This window comes from Xenopus laevis, chromosome 1L (assembly GCF_017654675.1).
Source record: "Xenopus laevis strain J_2021 chromosome 1L, Xenopus_laevis_v10.1, whole genome shotgun sequence".
In the NCBI taxonomy this organism is placed as follows: Eukaryota; Metazoa; Chordata; class Amphibia; order Anura; family Pipidae; genus Xenopus; species Xenopus laevis.
Genome location: NC_054371.1, coordinates 56,725,674 through 56,743,261, shown reverse-complemented (window position 1 = coordinate 56,743,261; position 17,588 = coordinate 56,725,674).

Below are 17,588 nucleotides of genomic sequence, written 5' to 3'. Positions count from 1 at the left end.
AGTTTCTAGGGGTGCAACCTGTGGAAATTCCATATTCATAGGTTTAAGGAAGAACAAGGTATACAGTTCTCTATGCTTGGCTGAAGGATCCCCAGATGTATTTCTACCATTTTCTAGGGTGACTCCTTAGTGCCTCCTACAAATTAGAGAGGGGAGCCACTACCCAGTGTTATTCCTATACTATTTCTACTGATATTCTTAATGTCAGGATAGATGGGACATTTTATCTGCCAATACAGGGTGTCTATAGAGACAGGGTACACATACATATCAGGCCACTGGGAATTTGCATAAGGTATATATTTCAAACCAAGGGTTTTCAGGCTATAGGAGTCCTCAAAGTGTCTTGTTAGTCCATAGAGATGACCTCTGTTCAAGTCTGGCCCAGGATAGGGATATTCTGCTTATACTACCTTATACTATCATCAAAACGGCTTTGTGACTTAAAGGGCAAGGAAAGTCTAAAATAGAAAAAGGCTAGAAATGCTGTATTTTGTATACTAAACATAAACATGGCCTTACTGCACCACAAAGCCTAATCAAACAAATGATTTATGCTTTCAAAGTAGACCACAGGGGGCTGTCATCTTGTAACTTTGTTAAATATTTTTGTAAGACTAAGACTTAGTGCACATGCTCAGTGTGGTCTGTGCTGCTTAGGGATCGTCATAAACAAAGCTGCTTGAATTCTGCATGGCTGGTAAGTAAGGCGGGGGCTCCCCCTGCTGTTCATAAGTATGATTGTTTCCCTGCTCAGCAGTTAGGGACCGTCTGACAATTCCTATCCACAGCAGTAAATGAAGGGAGAATTTCACTGCATACAATCAGGTTTCTTATAAACGGTACACATTTTTTAATTAAAGTATATTGGAGATAGGTTTCTTTTTCATTAAAGAAAGTAAAAATGGGATTGTATTTTTTTGCCTTTCCTTGTCCTTTAAGGCTCTGTGTCCAGAAGGCACTTATTTTGGGCCCATTTATTTATTTTTTTCTTCAATTTCTCAATCCCCTAGTTAGTGGTCTTTTAGAATACAGGGCTGGCTGTTCTTCCACACCAGATAGGTAACTGATTGGACAGCAGATGGAGGCGTCCTAGGAGCGTTAATTATTTTCCCTCTCTATGTCTGTGCCCTCTTGGAACACCAGCAGTTTTGGATCTTTCCTCCTTACAGTTACAGACTGCAGTTGCTACTTGTCCTATTGTTTCGGCCGAAAAGGATCATAGTCTTCCCTTAAGTGGGACGGTTGCAGTCATTACAGTAGAGTGTAATCTCTTACCACTTCTAGTCATTAATTTCATTGAGAATGAATTAAGGATATTTTATGTATCTGTCATACAGGTTTGTCTAGCTTCAAATGGGATGCTTGGAAGTATTGTTTTTTTTTTTTTGTCTGTTTTGACCATGTCTGTCACATTATTCCCTATGCTGGGGGATTACATTTACACCTGCTGAAAATTGTGTCTGAAACATTCGCACAGAGCTCAATGTCCAGGTAACTTCCAGATACAACACTCCTATTATCCTGGTTTGTTCTCGGATTCACATTCCTGCGCCACTCCTGATACATATGACCCAGCATGACTCTAGTAGATCAGAGGCCCTTCTGACACTTACTGGAACATCCTTAGCGTCCCTCCAGTTCCAAGGTCAGCCTCAACGATTAAATATGTAGTATAGTTGATTCCACATATAAGTGGGTCCCTTATGGGTAGAGAGAACACAGGTTTGTGGGTGACTAGAAACATTTATCCAGGGCATATAATCTGCCTCCATAAATCTTGGAATTAGTCCTTTAGTTGCACTGTGGTTATTGGGATCTGTAACCTTAGGGGTATTCAGTTATACCTCTCAGAGTACTAGGTTGGGTCAACCAACAGGGGCTCTTTCTTAGGTACTGGAGTTGCTCAACTCTTTACAGTTAATTGAGTCTGCCTCATCACAGGACCTTACACAGGGTAAGGAATTCTAATCCCAATTATTTTCTCAGGTGCCCTTGTCTCCGATCTTTAGGATCTGCTTTCGGTTAGAACAGTTCTGACTAACATGCATTCTGATATGAAGATATTTATGGTACTGGCCTTGGGTACCTCAGGGTTCATTGGATATCCTACATTTATGGATATATCCTAAGTAGATCATTTCTATATTGTCTGTTTTGGGTTCTTACTCCTACCAAGTGTTTCTTACAGGTACCTTGCAATTTGCACTGAATTTAGGCATACATGTGATGAATGCTATTTGGTGAGTAGGAGAGTAAGTATTTCAGCTTGCTGAATTCGCCTTTTACAGGACTGTCTTCCTCTCTCTCTCTCTCTTCTGGAGGGTGAAGTGGTGGTTAGTGAGCTAACTTGTTCCTCACTCTCAGTGGGCTAACATCTCTCTCTCGCGCTCTCTCTCTCTTTCTCTATAATATATGCTATACTATAGCTCTATTCTTAGCCTGGTGAACTTATTCTGGGGTTTTCACCTGGACTCTCTATATTAAGGTAAGGAGTTTGCATGATGGTGGACTATCTAGTCAGAGATACTCCTTTCCTTATTACAGTTTCTTCTTAAAGCATATTCCCTCCCATGGGATAACGTTAACTTGCTATGTCCCGTAACGTACTGACATGGAGTACGTCTAGGGAAAAAGGAAGATTATTTCATACTTACCGAGATCTTCCTTTCCTAGACGTACTCCATGTCAGTACACCCGCCCTTTCTTTTCCGGTAATTTAAGAGCTTGTTACAAAGACGCCGGTAGGTGGGTGTGGTTGGCCTTTTAAAGGCTTGGGGAGGTTCCTTCTAATTGGAGCAGGGAGGAGGGGCTATCCCGTAACGTACTGACATGGAGTACGTCTAGGAAAGGAAGATCTCGGTAAGTATGAAATAATCTTCCTTTGTCCCTGCAGCTGGAGTTGGAAACACTGAAGTGTAAACATGAAAGGCAAAAATAAAATCCAATACAAATCTCTCTGACTGCTCTACAGGGAAACAAACAAAGCTGCTCAAGTTCTGGGAAGTAAGGTGAGGGGCTCCCCGTGCTGTTTGAAAATATAATCGTTTCCCTGCAGAGCAGTTAGGGACCATCTGAAGTTTTCTATCCACAGCAGTCAGAGCAAGTAAATGAAGGGGGAATTTCACTGTATACAGTCATTTTATTATTAAAGTATACTGAGAGAGTTTTCTTTTTCATTAAAGAAAGTAAAAATGGGAGGTTTTTGTTTATGCTTTTACATTCCCTTTAAGGTATTGGATGATGAATACCGAAGAAGAAATCCAGTAGCACACTGTGGTTGATGAAGAAATCTTTTGTGATTTATTTATCCTATATATATATACAAAACAAGGGCAAAGTTTCAGGCCCTCCTGGGCCCTTTATCAAGCCTGGAGGGCCCGAAACGTTGCACTTGTTTTGTATGTATATAGGATAAATAAATCAGAAAATATTTCTTCACTAACCACAGTGTGCTACTGGATTTCTTCTTCTGTATGTACCAGTGGACCCGAAGCAGCTGAGGGTCTTCCAGTATTAGCACCTGAGACCTACACATGTATTATTAACCTACACATGTATTATTAACGAGGGTTGAGCGTTCCAAACTAAGGTATTGGATGGTGGCTGTAGGGCACCATCTATATACCTTCACCACCCTTATTTGTGGGGTAGAAGCAGGTATCTGCTTTCCAAAATGGAGCATTGGGCTGGTTTTTGCATCTTATACACTACCTTCATCATAGTAAACAACTCCTCCTGTGCGCTATTTGGCAGAGTGTATTCTCCATCTATTTAGAGATAGAGAACATTTCAATGGTGCATTAAACTCAATTCAGTATACAATGACTTTCTGTTGTAGTAAACAGTGTTGCCTTTAAAGTCTGCTTTATCAGTATGTAGAAATGTTGAACAAAAAAAACACCTGCATATATAGAGAGCAGGAAAGCCCCAAAGTTTAAACTGTGGGCTTAAAAATAAGCCTTTAATAATGCCTGTGATTTACACAAGAAAGAATGTGCATATCCTGTCGCTTTACAATTAATAGCTCATTAGTGTAAAAGTACAGAAAGTGTCTTAAAAGAAGGAAAGCACTGTCCTCTGGTTGTTGAAGTCCTCATTAAGTCTTCATATTTTTAAAGTAAAGCTTACTTTTGCAATCAGGGCAGGGGAAGCTATCATAAATTGAAAAAAGAAATCCGCAGAGAAGTACAGAACACACCTAGTTAGCATGTACAGTCTATCTTATCAAGATCCTGCATTCTGATCACCCACAAAATTCATCTTGGACACCCACACACTTCAAGGCCAACTTCAAGGTACATTGTTAATATACCTTGAGCCCAAAGATATTCAAATAGCTGGTACGCCAGCTCAGCAATAAACTTTAATATATTTTTATAATATAAATTTTTTTTGTTTAAAAGTTGACCCATAGAGTCATGAAAAAAAGTCGCTGTGAAAAAAGTTGTAGCAACTGAAATGCCTAACATTTTTGTCAAATCAAGAGAGGGGGCTTGTATGGGGAGAAAAAAAACTATAGGTATGGGATCCGTTATCCTGAAACCCGTTATCCAGAAAGCTCCAAATTACAGGAAGGCCTTCTCCCATAGACTCCATTTATCCAAATAATTAAATGATTTCCTTTTCCTCTGTAATAATAAGACAGTACATTGTACTTGATCCAAACGTGCATATTAGCTTATTGAAGGCAAAACAAGCCTTATGGATTTATTTAATGTTTAAATACATTTTTAGTAGACTTAAAATATGAAGATCCAAATAACGGAAAGATCCATAATCCGGAAAACCCCAGGTCTCGAGCATTCTGGATAACAGATCCCATACCTGTATCACTAGTACATCTGCCTCAAAATGATTTCATCGTTCATGTCCTCTACCTGCTGAAAGAGACACCCCACCCGTGTGACTGTTCTCTGTGAATCAGGGCTGTCAAAAAAATCTACTGATACAGTAGTTGTGAAATCTAGAAGTTTTGATATAATGAGTGGGACCAGAGCTAGACTAGACTAGACTAAAGAAGATTTATTAGAGAGATTTTCACATCAGACAAAGGAGGAGAAGCTTTCAAGATTAATGATAGTTTTATTAGCTCATCAGTAAACACTGTCAGTTGTGAAGATCTTCATTTAATATTAATTGTCTTGGAATTACTGCAAAAAAAGTAAAAAAGGAATGTAGATATTTATTGATGGCTTCTATACAAATGGGCAACACCTTAGTACGGAAGTAATATGGGTGGGTGATATGATGATACATCTGCACTGGAAGCAGGCCAGGACATGGACGCTGTTTCTATGTAGTTGAAAGGGAACGTGATTTAGGAATGTGTTTATTAATTTGTCTACTTCTATATAAGCACAGAATACACAAATACTTGCAATCCAGTTTGACTATGTTTATAGGGACAACCAACTAGAGGTTATTAATCCAAAAGTAAAATCTTTTCCAGGGTTACGTGAGGCAACATTCTCTCTGTGTTTGAATGCAGGGACCTTGTCAGTACAGAGTCATTTAATTTTGTATTACATGAGAAAAATGGATTTGGCAGTTGATGTTGACTTGGTACCTGGAAGATAAAGTAAAAGGTTGGCCTATATTTTTTCAAAGAACATTTAGCACCACTTGATAACGTCATTGTTTAGTTTAGGAGCAAAGGCGAGCATAATATCAGCATCATTTCTACACCTTTGGGGAGGAGACGCCAACATCGACTAATACAGCTGCCTGTGCAGTGAAACACATAAATCTACAACACACAACAATTGTAAAAATTTTGGGTACAGAGCGTTAGAGAGGGATCGGCGTCTTGAGACTACTGGGACAAAGAATAAAAAACATTAAACCACGGGCGATCATTCAATAGAATAAAAACAGACTGTTCCTATTGCAGAGAATCAGCTTATCTCTGCGTGGTATCCTTCAGATGGGGATGGAAAATTGCAGATTGCACAGAGTTCTGTTGTACACTGACAGGAGCCTTTGATCTGTATGTTTGTGGCTCAGCATGGTTGAACCTGTCATTGATCCGTTCATTTGACTGACCTATCTGTGCCTCACCTTAAAATAGATCCGCAGCATCTGGTACAGTAAAACGCTGGTTGAACAGTGATATTTCACAGTAATGCTTTTGGATAAGGCAGGAGAATGTGTGATAACAGCATAAGTGTCACAATGAACAAGATCCTCCAGAAGAATTCTCTGTATGCAGCACCTGGTCTTTTTTTCTTTAGTAGTCTGGATTTGGATTTTAGTGTACCCTATTCCAGCATTGACAGTAAACCTTACAGGCTAATAATAAAAAGTAATCACAAGCACCCCTCCCTGCTGCAACGTGCTTTCCATAAAGTGAGCGTCTAAGTAAATTGCTGCACAAGAGACTTTTATTGCAATGTACAGTTCATGCTCATCTTTGCTTTATGCCAATACATGCCATCCAAACAGCCAGAGTATAGTAGGGGTATAGGACCTGTTATCCAGAATGCTTGGGACCTGGGGTTTTCCAGGATTTTCACATCAGACAAAGGAGGAGAAGCTTTCAAGATTAATGATAGTTTTATTAGCTCATCAGTAAACACTGTCAGTTGTGAAGATCTTCATTTAATATTAATTGTCTTGGAATTACTGCAAAAAAAGTAAAAAAGGAATGTAGATATTTATTGATGGCTTCTATACAAATGGGCAACACCTTAGTACGGAAGTAATATGGGTGGGTGATATGATGATACATCTGCACTGGAAGCAGGCCAGGACATGGACGCTGTTTCTATGTAGTTGAAAGGGAACGTGATTTAGGAATGTGTTTATTAATTTGTCTACTTCTATATAAGCACAGAATACACAAATACTTGCAATCCAGTTTGACTATGTTTATAGGGACAACCAACTAGAGGTTATTAATCCAAAAGTAAAATCTTTTCCAGGGTTACGTGAGGCAACATTCTCTCTGTGTTTGAATGCAGGGACCTTGTCAGTACAGAGTCATTTAATTTTGTATTACATGAGAAAAATGGATTTGGCAGTTGATGTTGACTTGGTACCTGGAAGATAAAGTAAAAGGTTGGCCTATATTTTTTCAAAGAACATTTAGCACCACTTGATAACGTCATTGTTTAGTTTAGGAGCAAAGGCGAGCATAATATCAGCATCATTTCTACACCTTTGGGGAGGAGACGCCAACATCGACTAATACAGCTGCCTGTGCAGTGAAACACATAAATCTACAACACACAACAATTGTAAAAATTTTGGGTACAGAGCGTTAGAGAGGGATCGGCGTCTTGAGACTACTGGGACAAAGAATAAAAAACATTAAACCACGGGCGATCATTCAATAGAATAAAAACAGACTGTTCCTATTGCAGAGAATCAGCTTATCTCTGCGTGGTATCCTTCAGATGGGGATGGAAAATTGCAGATTGCACAGAGTTCTGTTGTACACTGACAGGAGCCTTTGATCTGTATGTTTGTGGCTCAGCATGGTTGAACCTGTCATTGATCCGTTCATTTGACTGACCTATCTGTGCCTCACCTTAAAATAGATCCGCAGCATCTGGTACAGTAAAACGCTGGTTGAACAGTGATATTTCACAGTAATGCTTTTGGATAAGGCAGGAGAATGTGTGATAACAGCATAAGTGTCACAATGAACAAGATCCTCCAGAAGAATTCTCTGTATGCAGCACCTGGTCTTTTTTTCTTTAGTAGTCTGGATTTGGATTTTAGTGTACCCTATTCCAGCATTGACAGTAAACCTTACAGGCTAATAATAAAAAGTAATCACAAGCACCCCTCCCTGCTGCAACGTGCTTTCCATAAAGTGAGCGTCTAAGTAAATTGCTGCACAAGAGACTTTTATTGCAATGTACAGTTCATGCTCATCTTTGCTTTATGCCAATACATGCCATCCAAACAGCCAGAGTATAGTAGGGGTATAGGACCTGTTATCCAGAATGCTTGGGACCTGGGGTTTTCCAGATAACTAGCGATGGGCGAATCTATTTGCTAGGCGCAAATTTGCAGCGAATTCCCACGATTCGCTGCCGGTGAATAAATTCTCAAAACCGCCATGAAAATTTGCCGGCGACAAAAAAAATGGCCACGTCAAAAACTAGACAATGGCACAGTTTCCCGAATTTTTTGCTGTTTTGCGAATTTCGCTGGAAATTCCCTAATTTTTCAGGGAAGCGAAACTCCACCAATTCCCCTATCCCAACATATAACCGATCTTTTTGTAGTATGGATCTTCATACCTTCAAACCTCTGCTAAAAATCATTTTAACATTAAATAAATTCAATAGGCTGATTTTGCTTCCAATCAGGATTGATTATCTAGTTTGGATCAAGTACAAGGTACTGTTTTATTATTACAGAGAAAAAGGAAATATTTTTTAAAGGAGATTTAATGCCTAACTAAAGAAATAGGACAGAAATGTTGTACATAATGTTTTGGGCTTCTGTTCCAGCCCAAGGCAACCAAAGTTTTTAGCAGTAAAGATCTGTGTCTAAAAAGATGCCCAGTAGCTCCCCATCTTCTTTTCTGCTGATTCACTGCACATGCTCTGTGCTGCTGTCACTTACTGAGCTTAGGGACCCACTCACAATATACAGTACACATAGAATAGAAATGTAACAGTATAAGGCTGATTAATTGAGTAATTAATACAGATAATTACTACATAGCAGCACATAAACCAGTGCAATTTGCATCAGCATTTAATAATCAGCCTTAGATCAGCTTATATTACAGGCCAACCTCATTTTCTGATGGATAATTTGTGACGACCCCTAAGCTTAGCTTCTCAACAGCTGCTCAGAGCCCACTGAGCATGTGAGTGTCACAGACACTTTCCAAGATGGTGACCCCCTGTGACAAGTTTGAAGTCCTGGATCACTGCTGCTATTGAGAAGCTGAAACTTTAGGCTTGTGCAATAAATTCAGTATATAAAATATGGCATTTTTATTGGTTTTCTTTTTTTATTATTTGTGGTTTTGAGTTATTTAGCAGCTCTCCAGTTTGCATGTCCAGCAATCCAGTTGCCCTAGCAACAATGCATTGATATGAGACTCAAATATGAATATTAGAGGGCCCGAATAGAAAAGTGAGTAATAAAAAGGAGCAATAACTATAAATTCATAGCCTGCCATTTGTTTTAGATCGGGTCAGTGACCCCCATTTGAAAGCTAAAAAAAAGTTAGAATAAGAAGGCAAATAATTCAAAAACTATAAAAAAGGAAACAAAATAAGAAATTCTTAGAATTAGCCATTCTATAACTACTAAAAGCTACAGTAAGGGTTAACCACCCCTTAAAAATATCCACATTTTGTTTTCTCCTTGGATTTTTAACTATTGTCAGGTTGCTAAGCTTAATTACCCTAGCAACCAGTCAAGTTTTGAAGTTAGAATGGTTTATCTGAGAGGCAAAAACTCAATTAAAGATAAAAATTGTTTCTAGAAGACCAGTTGAAAGGCTGCCTGGAATGGGTCAATCTATAATACATGAAAAGTTATTATAAAGGTAATCATCTCCTTTAATAATGTCGTTTTTTTATGTCTTTTTAATTTAAAATAACACCTTATAGAGATTTCACTTTATCCCGTTCTCCTGTCAATTACCTCTATTGCAGCACTGTCAGACAAATTCATATTCCTGTTTTATTTGGTTGTAAGATGTTAATGCAAACTTATATTAGTTGTTAAACACCTCCCAAAAGGGATTTCTAGGTTGCTTCAAGCGTTCACGTTATTGGTCCGGCGGTAAAAATAAACCTATAAAATGACTAAGAAGAAAAACTGGCATAGGAAAAGGATGCTGTAGGAATTCATTATTCATCTTAAAGGTACACCAGCACCCTCTAGTTGTCAGCTCGTTAGAAAGATAACAGACACATCACAGTATAGCTGGCGTATGAACAAGGAAAAGCTAAATACATAAGAAAAGGATATTAACTAGATCAGTATGTATCTGCTTATATATTGAATCTGTTATCCAGACACCTAATATCCTGAAATACAGGATTATCATTTGCCATAGAGTTCTATTTAAACTAGTTGATCATTTTTGGCTTAAAGTACACAGAGAAACACAGAGAAAAACACAGCTTATATTTGATGGTAACTATGCTGCACAAAGTCATATTGAGGACAAAGCTGTCTTACTGGTGTATTTTTTTATGCTTTTAGTAACATTAAAGTGGACCTGTCACCCAGACACAAAAATCTGTATAATAAAAGTCCTTTTTAAATTAAACATGAAATCCAATTTCTGTTTTTTATTAATTAAAGCATTCATAGCTGTTGTAAGCTCATTTAAAAATCTCAGCTGTCAATCAAATATTGACTGCCCCTTCTTTCTGCCTGAGGCATAGAGGCAGGGCAGACAATTACTTTCACTTTCCATTTAGCACTTTCGAGATGTCACTGCTCTCCCCACATTTCCCCGTTCTCTTCACCGTTTAATCACGTAGCCAGGACATGGGGATGGACATCAGGTCCCCCATTCTGGTGCACAAACAAGATTCTGAGATGATACAAGGCTTGTCTTAATAACAATGTCCACAAAATGGCTCCTGCCAGCTTGCTATAATTATGAATTCCCAGACTGAAGGAAACAAGATTCAAATAATGTATATAGTGTAATTAAAGTTCAATTTTCTTTCCTTTGGATCACAAAGCACCCCGCTGTCAATTACCTGGCCAACCCCTACAATGGGTCACCCAACTCTAATACCTAGGAATATCTTTTACCAAGAACCACTGTAATTACCTGCGAGATAATTTGAACCCTATACTTACTAAAATATCCTGTCACTCCACCGGGTAAAGTGGCTATTTGTAAAATGATCTTCTTTCCGCAGCTACTGTATGTATTCGTAAACTCCCCAGTTTACATACCAAAACAGGTGTTTACACGGCTAGATTCCGATACCAAAAAATTTGCGTGGGCAGGCAAGCGCAGCAGACTGGCATACTCAGTTTTACAACTTCCAAGCATGCAGGGTGGAATGGCCCTCCAAGACTGGAGATCCTACTACTTAGCGTCACAACTGCAGAATCTCCTGCCATAGTCTAAACGAGACGAGACAGATTTCTCTTATGTAGTTCTTAGTAAGTGCTGGGGTACCAAGGTGGTACCGCCGCTGATATTTTTAGAACATGTACAGAACTTTGCCTGCCCCTTCCACTGATAAGAACGCTTTTTAGGGTGTGGGAAGTGGCACTGAAACTTATTCAATACCAGGGGATTTCCCCAAACACTCCACTGTGGGAAAACGAGGGGACCCCTCATTTCCAGAATGTGGATTTGCAGTTATTTTGGCAACCACAGGGGATACAGGTCATTGAAGATCTATATGTGGATGGTGTTTTTAAAACTCCCGGGCAGATTGAAGCTGATTTTGATGTGGCGATTGCAGCCTGGTTACAATATTACCAACTTAAACAGGCCGCTAAGGCTCAATGGTCATTATCCCCGGTCGTCATATCTAAATCCCCACTAAAAATTATGTTGGAATATCTCACTAGTTTCTGTAGAAATCACCCCTTATCATGGCTTTTACTCTCTGAAAAATAAGAAAAGTGTAACGGGAAATTTCAGAGGAAGGTGGGAACCAGCTATAAATGACCTGGAAGATGAGGAATGGGAGGAGGCTCTGGAGGCTCCCAGTTTGGTGTCCTTTAACGTAAGAAGCAGATTCTCCCAAACTCTTATTCTACATCAAGCATACATAACACCGGTGCGTATGCACTGGGCAAATATTAGGCCGAATGATTGTTGTCCCAAATGTCACCTGCCAAGTGCTGATTTCTTTCACTTGATGTGGAGCTGCACAGTAGTGGCTTCATTTTGGGCAAAAGTGTGTGAAGAACTTACCCATATTACTTAGATAAGAATCCCTGTGAACCCAAAAGTGAGCCTGCTAGGTATTCTTGCATATCTCACTAAGTCGCATTATATGTTAACTTTTCTGAGGGAATTGCTAATTCTGGCACGCAAATGCATAGCACTTAAGTGGTTATCATGTGACCCTCCCACTGTCCAGATGTGGAGAAACCTTTTACAGGAACATATTATGCTGGCACGATTAGTGTATATACTGTAAAGTTCAGGGGCAGTGGGATCGCCCATGCACTACGGCCACAACACAGTAGTAGAATAAATGTCCTTTTATTCCATATGCAGACAAACAAACTGTATCTGCAGCAGGTAAAATAAGTCAACTTAAATATAGTCTTCAGCATAAAGTAACAGTCACTTTCATGCACAGCAGAATTGAAAGAAAACAGTTCATATTCCCATTCAGGGATCAGGCTCACCTAGCCTTGCAAAGCTTTCCATTCCCAATTCAGCAGAGCAGTTTCCAAACACACTTCTCTCATCCAGACCTCACGTGTGTCTACCAACCCCCTTCCTGAACTCTCAGGGCTCTCTTAACTCTTGCACTGCTGCAGTAATTAGCCCTGCTGTGCACCCTCCAGGTACCTGAATAAAGGGGAAATATACCCACCCCTGGAGTCCTGTACAATACAAAGAAATACACCAAAGAAGCTTGAGCTGGTGTGGACGGGATGGGCAGAAGCTTTACAACCAGGGGCTGATCCCACCTGAGAAGTTGAATAAGTATAAGAATCGTTACCTGCCCCTAAAATTTTCTACAGTTGGAATCCTCTGATGTACGCTGATCTCACCCTTCATTCTTAAATCTGTGCAACTGGAAACTAGTAGGCCACAGAGAGCCCTCCAAGTGATTTTATAACACCCATCACATGACTGCATCAATTTAACTTTATTTGGTTATAGGAATATTAAGTATAGTGGATATTTGACTACCTATGCTGTACTAGGTCATATTGCAATTCAGCAAGAGATGGAACAACACAGTGTATCCATTCTTTTTAAAGTTGCTCAAAATCAGAGCCCAACCATGCCCACATATTCTAAGTGACTTGGCACCATCCTTTCTCCAGTATTGTGATTTTATTGTACAGAAAACCAAAAAATCATTGGGATTTCATCAATTCAGCAGCTGCTAAATGCAAACTCAACTATTGTCTAGTAAGCAAAATAATAGCACAAAGCACCGTCCCTGGATATAATCTGAGCAGCCGTCCCAATCTACAGTGATATCCATTTATCATCATTAATTCCATTGGCAGAACATGGAGGAGAACTGCTCATAGTGGACAGAATAAATACATTCAGGAGGCAATTAGGCAAGTTAAAAGTAAGTGAAGATGAAAACTAATGGCAGATGTGCCCATCCCCCTTCATACAATTGGAATTTATTGAAATGAGTCACCTAAGATATAGTATCACAGAGAAGCACAGAGATGGTGTTGCTTCCTGAGACCCAATTATCTATTGTTTTTGCTATCTCGCACTTTACTTGCTAATGTTTTAATCATTACAAAACAGCTTAAATAAACACAAGTCACTATTGTTCAGGTGTCATCTAATGATGAACAAAATCTGTGGATCTTTTCTGTTTGCTTACTGAAAGTGTGAGGGCTACTACACACTGGCGTTTTTTGCTCCGCTCCCCTTCTTCCGTTAAGCCGTAGGGGAGCGCAGTAAACGCACTCAATTATAATCAAGGAAGCTGTACTCACACAGACTTATGTAAGCGGCAAACGCAGGTGAAATGCAACATGATGTGTCCCATCTGTGTTTGGCGCTTAAATGCGTCTGTGTAAGTACAGCTCCCTTGATAATAATTGAGTGCGTTTTATTCTGCACCCCTCGCAGCTGAACAGAAGAAAGCGGAACGCAGGGGAGAGCAGCATACTACCCAGCCAGCTCTCACAAGCATTGTTTTCATTTAAAGGGGAACTAACACATACCTTGTCTATTTGGAGGCTTGCCCATTCCTCATAGTGTATCTCTTACTGTTCAGGGAGAAATTTGCATCCATTTGGGCTAGTCAGACTTAAATTGAAATCCATTTCAAAGTGATACTTTGTTTGCAAAATGCTAAGTAAAATGAACATACAGTTTAAAAAAAGCTTATTCTGACTTGAATTGCTGTGATAGTGGCTGAGTTTCCCCTGAGACCCTCTTGGTGGCCACAATGGAGCTGTAACAACCACTGTGGGAATGGTTTATTTAATAAAAGGCACTAAATTTGCCCAGGAGAAGTAAGGATATATTGTTCACCAGTTTAAAAGCAAACAAGGTATTGGTTGCTATGGGTCACTGCTCCTGGGCAAATGTAGTGCCTTTTATGACATATATACACAAAAGTTCTTTATTCAGGGTGAAAAAAATTTAAGAGTCAAAAGGAATTTATTTTATCAACCTCTGGAGCAGCTCTCACATACCCAGTCAGAACAGGAAAGAATGATGGGAGGAAGTTACATCACACAAGGGGAATGGAAGGGTTTACAGAGAAAGGAAAAGGAAGCAATATACACCTTTAGTCACTAGCTGACAAAGTAACATTGTGTATGCATATAAAATATAAACAATTAAACATATGCATGTTAAACATGTGAGGCATAATAAACAACTATTAACTGCCGGGGCAGCACATGCATAGCAATCCAAGACCCATAACTAGTTGCAGGAAATGACTGTATATTCTGTCATTACTGTACTCAGAATCCTACATAAGAAACACTGCTGAACTCAAGTACACGGAGAGATGGTGGGTGTATTGGTTTCCCAGGCAACAATATGTGGAAACTGTACTGAGAGCGGCAATATGAGGAGGAGTGAAATGCTGGGTATGTACTGTAGATGCATGAAGCATCAGGCAATGGTGGGCACTCCTAGCATGGCTTCATAGGGTGGCATTGATTGCATGTTCCAAAAAAATAAATGCTGTCATACTCACTCTTCTGAAACATTGTTTAGTTTCTTACCATTAACCCCTGGCATTACGACTCTCTCTCTTCCCTCCACTTGAATAATTCAGAGGGCCCCTTATCTTTTTCTTCCATTGCACCCTGTCTTTTGGCATCTGCTGTAGGAGTTCCTCTCCAGTTTGTGGATTCCTGATCTTACACAGACAATCTTAATGCTTTTCTAATATGTGGCTAAAGGAGCCTTGAGTAGCCTTCATGGTCACTCACCCAGCCTTGTCATGCAGGGTTACCTGATTGCTTCACATCAACTTGACAGTCTGTTGGTGGGAGCTACTCTCCTTGGGCCTCTAATTGGCACCCATAACCAGTTTATCTTCTCCCCTACTTGATATTATAGCTGCACTGTATTCTCCGCATGGACCCCTCTTTCCTCTTGCCTGAGACTTTATCGTTTCTTTAGGGCACATTTTTCAGTTCAACAACCTCCCAGAGATCTTGTTGAGGTGCCCAATGGAGTGTGGCTGAGATGAGGAGACAAAAAAGATGCCATAGGGGTGGCATGAACCCAGATGCCCTGGGGTTGGGTGAAAGATAGGAAGCATTGTAAATGGAGGGTTTAGGTAGCGTAAGAGGGTAGAAAGAGGGGCTGACCTTGAAGGAGGTGCCATGAAGATAGGTGGAGCATGACTTGACACCATGATTGGTTAAGAATGTGCTTGGTACAGTAGTTCTCTATCCAGAGGGAAGAATAAGGCTGACTAATGGTGACATTTACAGAGAGTTAGCAGACTAAGTAGGATGTAGAAATGTGGACATACTGTATATCCAACCAGTGGATGTAAAGTTCTTATGGTCACTAAACCTACTATTTTGGTTCTTTGCATTACTGGTTTTACAAAATGGTTTGGTAATATCAGCTCTACCATATATGTTGGTTTTGTAAAGCTTATCTTTCAGATGAGATAACAGTTGATGCTTTCCCATTCTATATGAATGCTGTCATAAACCTGGACACAGACACTCAGGGACATCAGAGAAACAGTTTTTGTCATGCACACCTACCTACATGTTCACCAACCATCTGTCCTCTTTGACTTCCAATCTGCCATGTCTTAGCTACAAAATAAAAAAACAGGATTAATGTACCAATACTATTAGAAATGTAGGACCAATAGTATAAAGTATTTCTATTTCTCTGCTGACGTCATGTATAAAAGAGCCCAACAGCAAGACAGCTTCTGTAACATATAAGATATTAAGTATTGCATATCCATCAGTGAAAATAAACTATACATTTCACCAATTCTTGAATATATCAGTTCCCCCATGGGGGATTTGCATCCAAAAAGTGCACTTGGCACTGTGGACTACCTTCATAAATGAACCTTTCAGATCTCTGCACCAGACCTGGAGCTTTAGTTACCCTTATGAATACATTGTACCATAGTTCTGCTGACACCCATGTTTCTATGTTTTGAAAAATGTGCCCCTGAATTGTTTAGGTGTTTAATGCACATTTTTAAATTGCTTTGAATAATGTTACATGCCCAGTGGGTGGTATCTGTATTATTATTTGGTAGATTTCCCACACAATTGGACCCAAGCTGTATAAAAAAAAAAATTCTGCTGAACATTCTTATGCAGTATGGGTTGTCATGGAAACATTTACATATTCTCAGTTGAAATGGCTCTGACTCATTAGCAACATTTTCCTACATTGAGATTGTATTTGGAGAACTGTGGGCAATGTTTTTTTTATCTAGAATGAACCATCACATTTGCGGGGTAATATAATTTCTGCATCCCACTTTAGTATCCATCAGATCCATTACCATTGTTCAGGATCCTGCTAACTGCACCAATAATGAACTTTCATGTATATGATTCAGGCTGGTATGATGTACCAAATGATTTTAGACAGTCCCTCTGCCATGCCAGCTGCTTATTCCTTACTTTCTGACCATGTGATATAAGTAATTGAGCAAAGTATTTTTCCTCCTGGGCATATAAGGCTCCATAAATCTTTGTATGGAAATGTCCTGGCTTACTCCAAATCCTTTCCCATCCCTGCAGCTGATTTGCTTTAACATTTAGTCACTTACCATGTGGCTATTTTAAATGGACTACAGTTCCAAAACTATGCCAGTAAGATATTATCAGGAATGGTTCTGGGAGGGTTGGTTTATAGGTATCTAGTAGCACAGTAGAGAGAGAGACAGACATGTGTTCAGCACTGGATCCATGGTGCTCTTCATCTAAAACTCAACTATACATTAACTTCTGGAATTTTAAAATGTCTGTAGAAAGCAGCATTTTACATTCTGGAAATACTTGTACAGTATTTCCCAAGCATCTGGGGTACAAAGGGAGTAACAGAGTATTTCCCTGCCCACAAAGCAGGCCAACGATGACCTGGAATAAGTCAAAAGACTGTGGCTATATTACCGTGGTGTTCTATCCAGAAACCTTGCTGCTTGACTTGGTTTCCCTGTTCCATATGTTGAAAGAAGTAGGAGGGCACACACTTGTAGCAATTGTGCTAAAACATAGGTGCTTTATTTAGATCTCAAACACAACGTTTCGGAGGTACAACCTCCTTTATCAAGTGTTCAAGGCCAACAATGACCTGGAAACATAACCTGTAAAATTATTACTGAACCTGCACTCTCAAAGACTCAAAGTATAAAAAAGTTTTAAAAAATATTCAGAAAACATGTCTGCAGAAAGCCTGATGCATTTTTGTGCCTATATGGCACTTCATCATAGATTACAAGGTAACATTT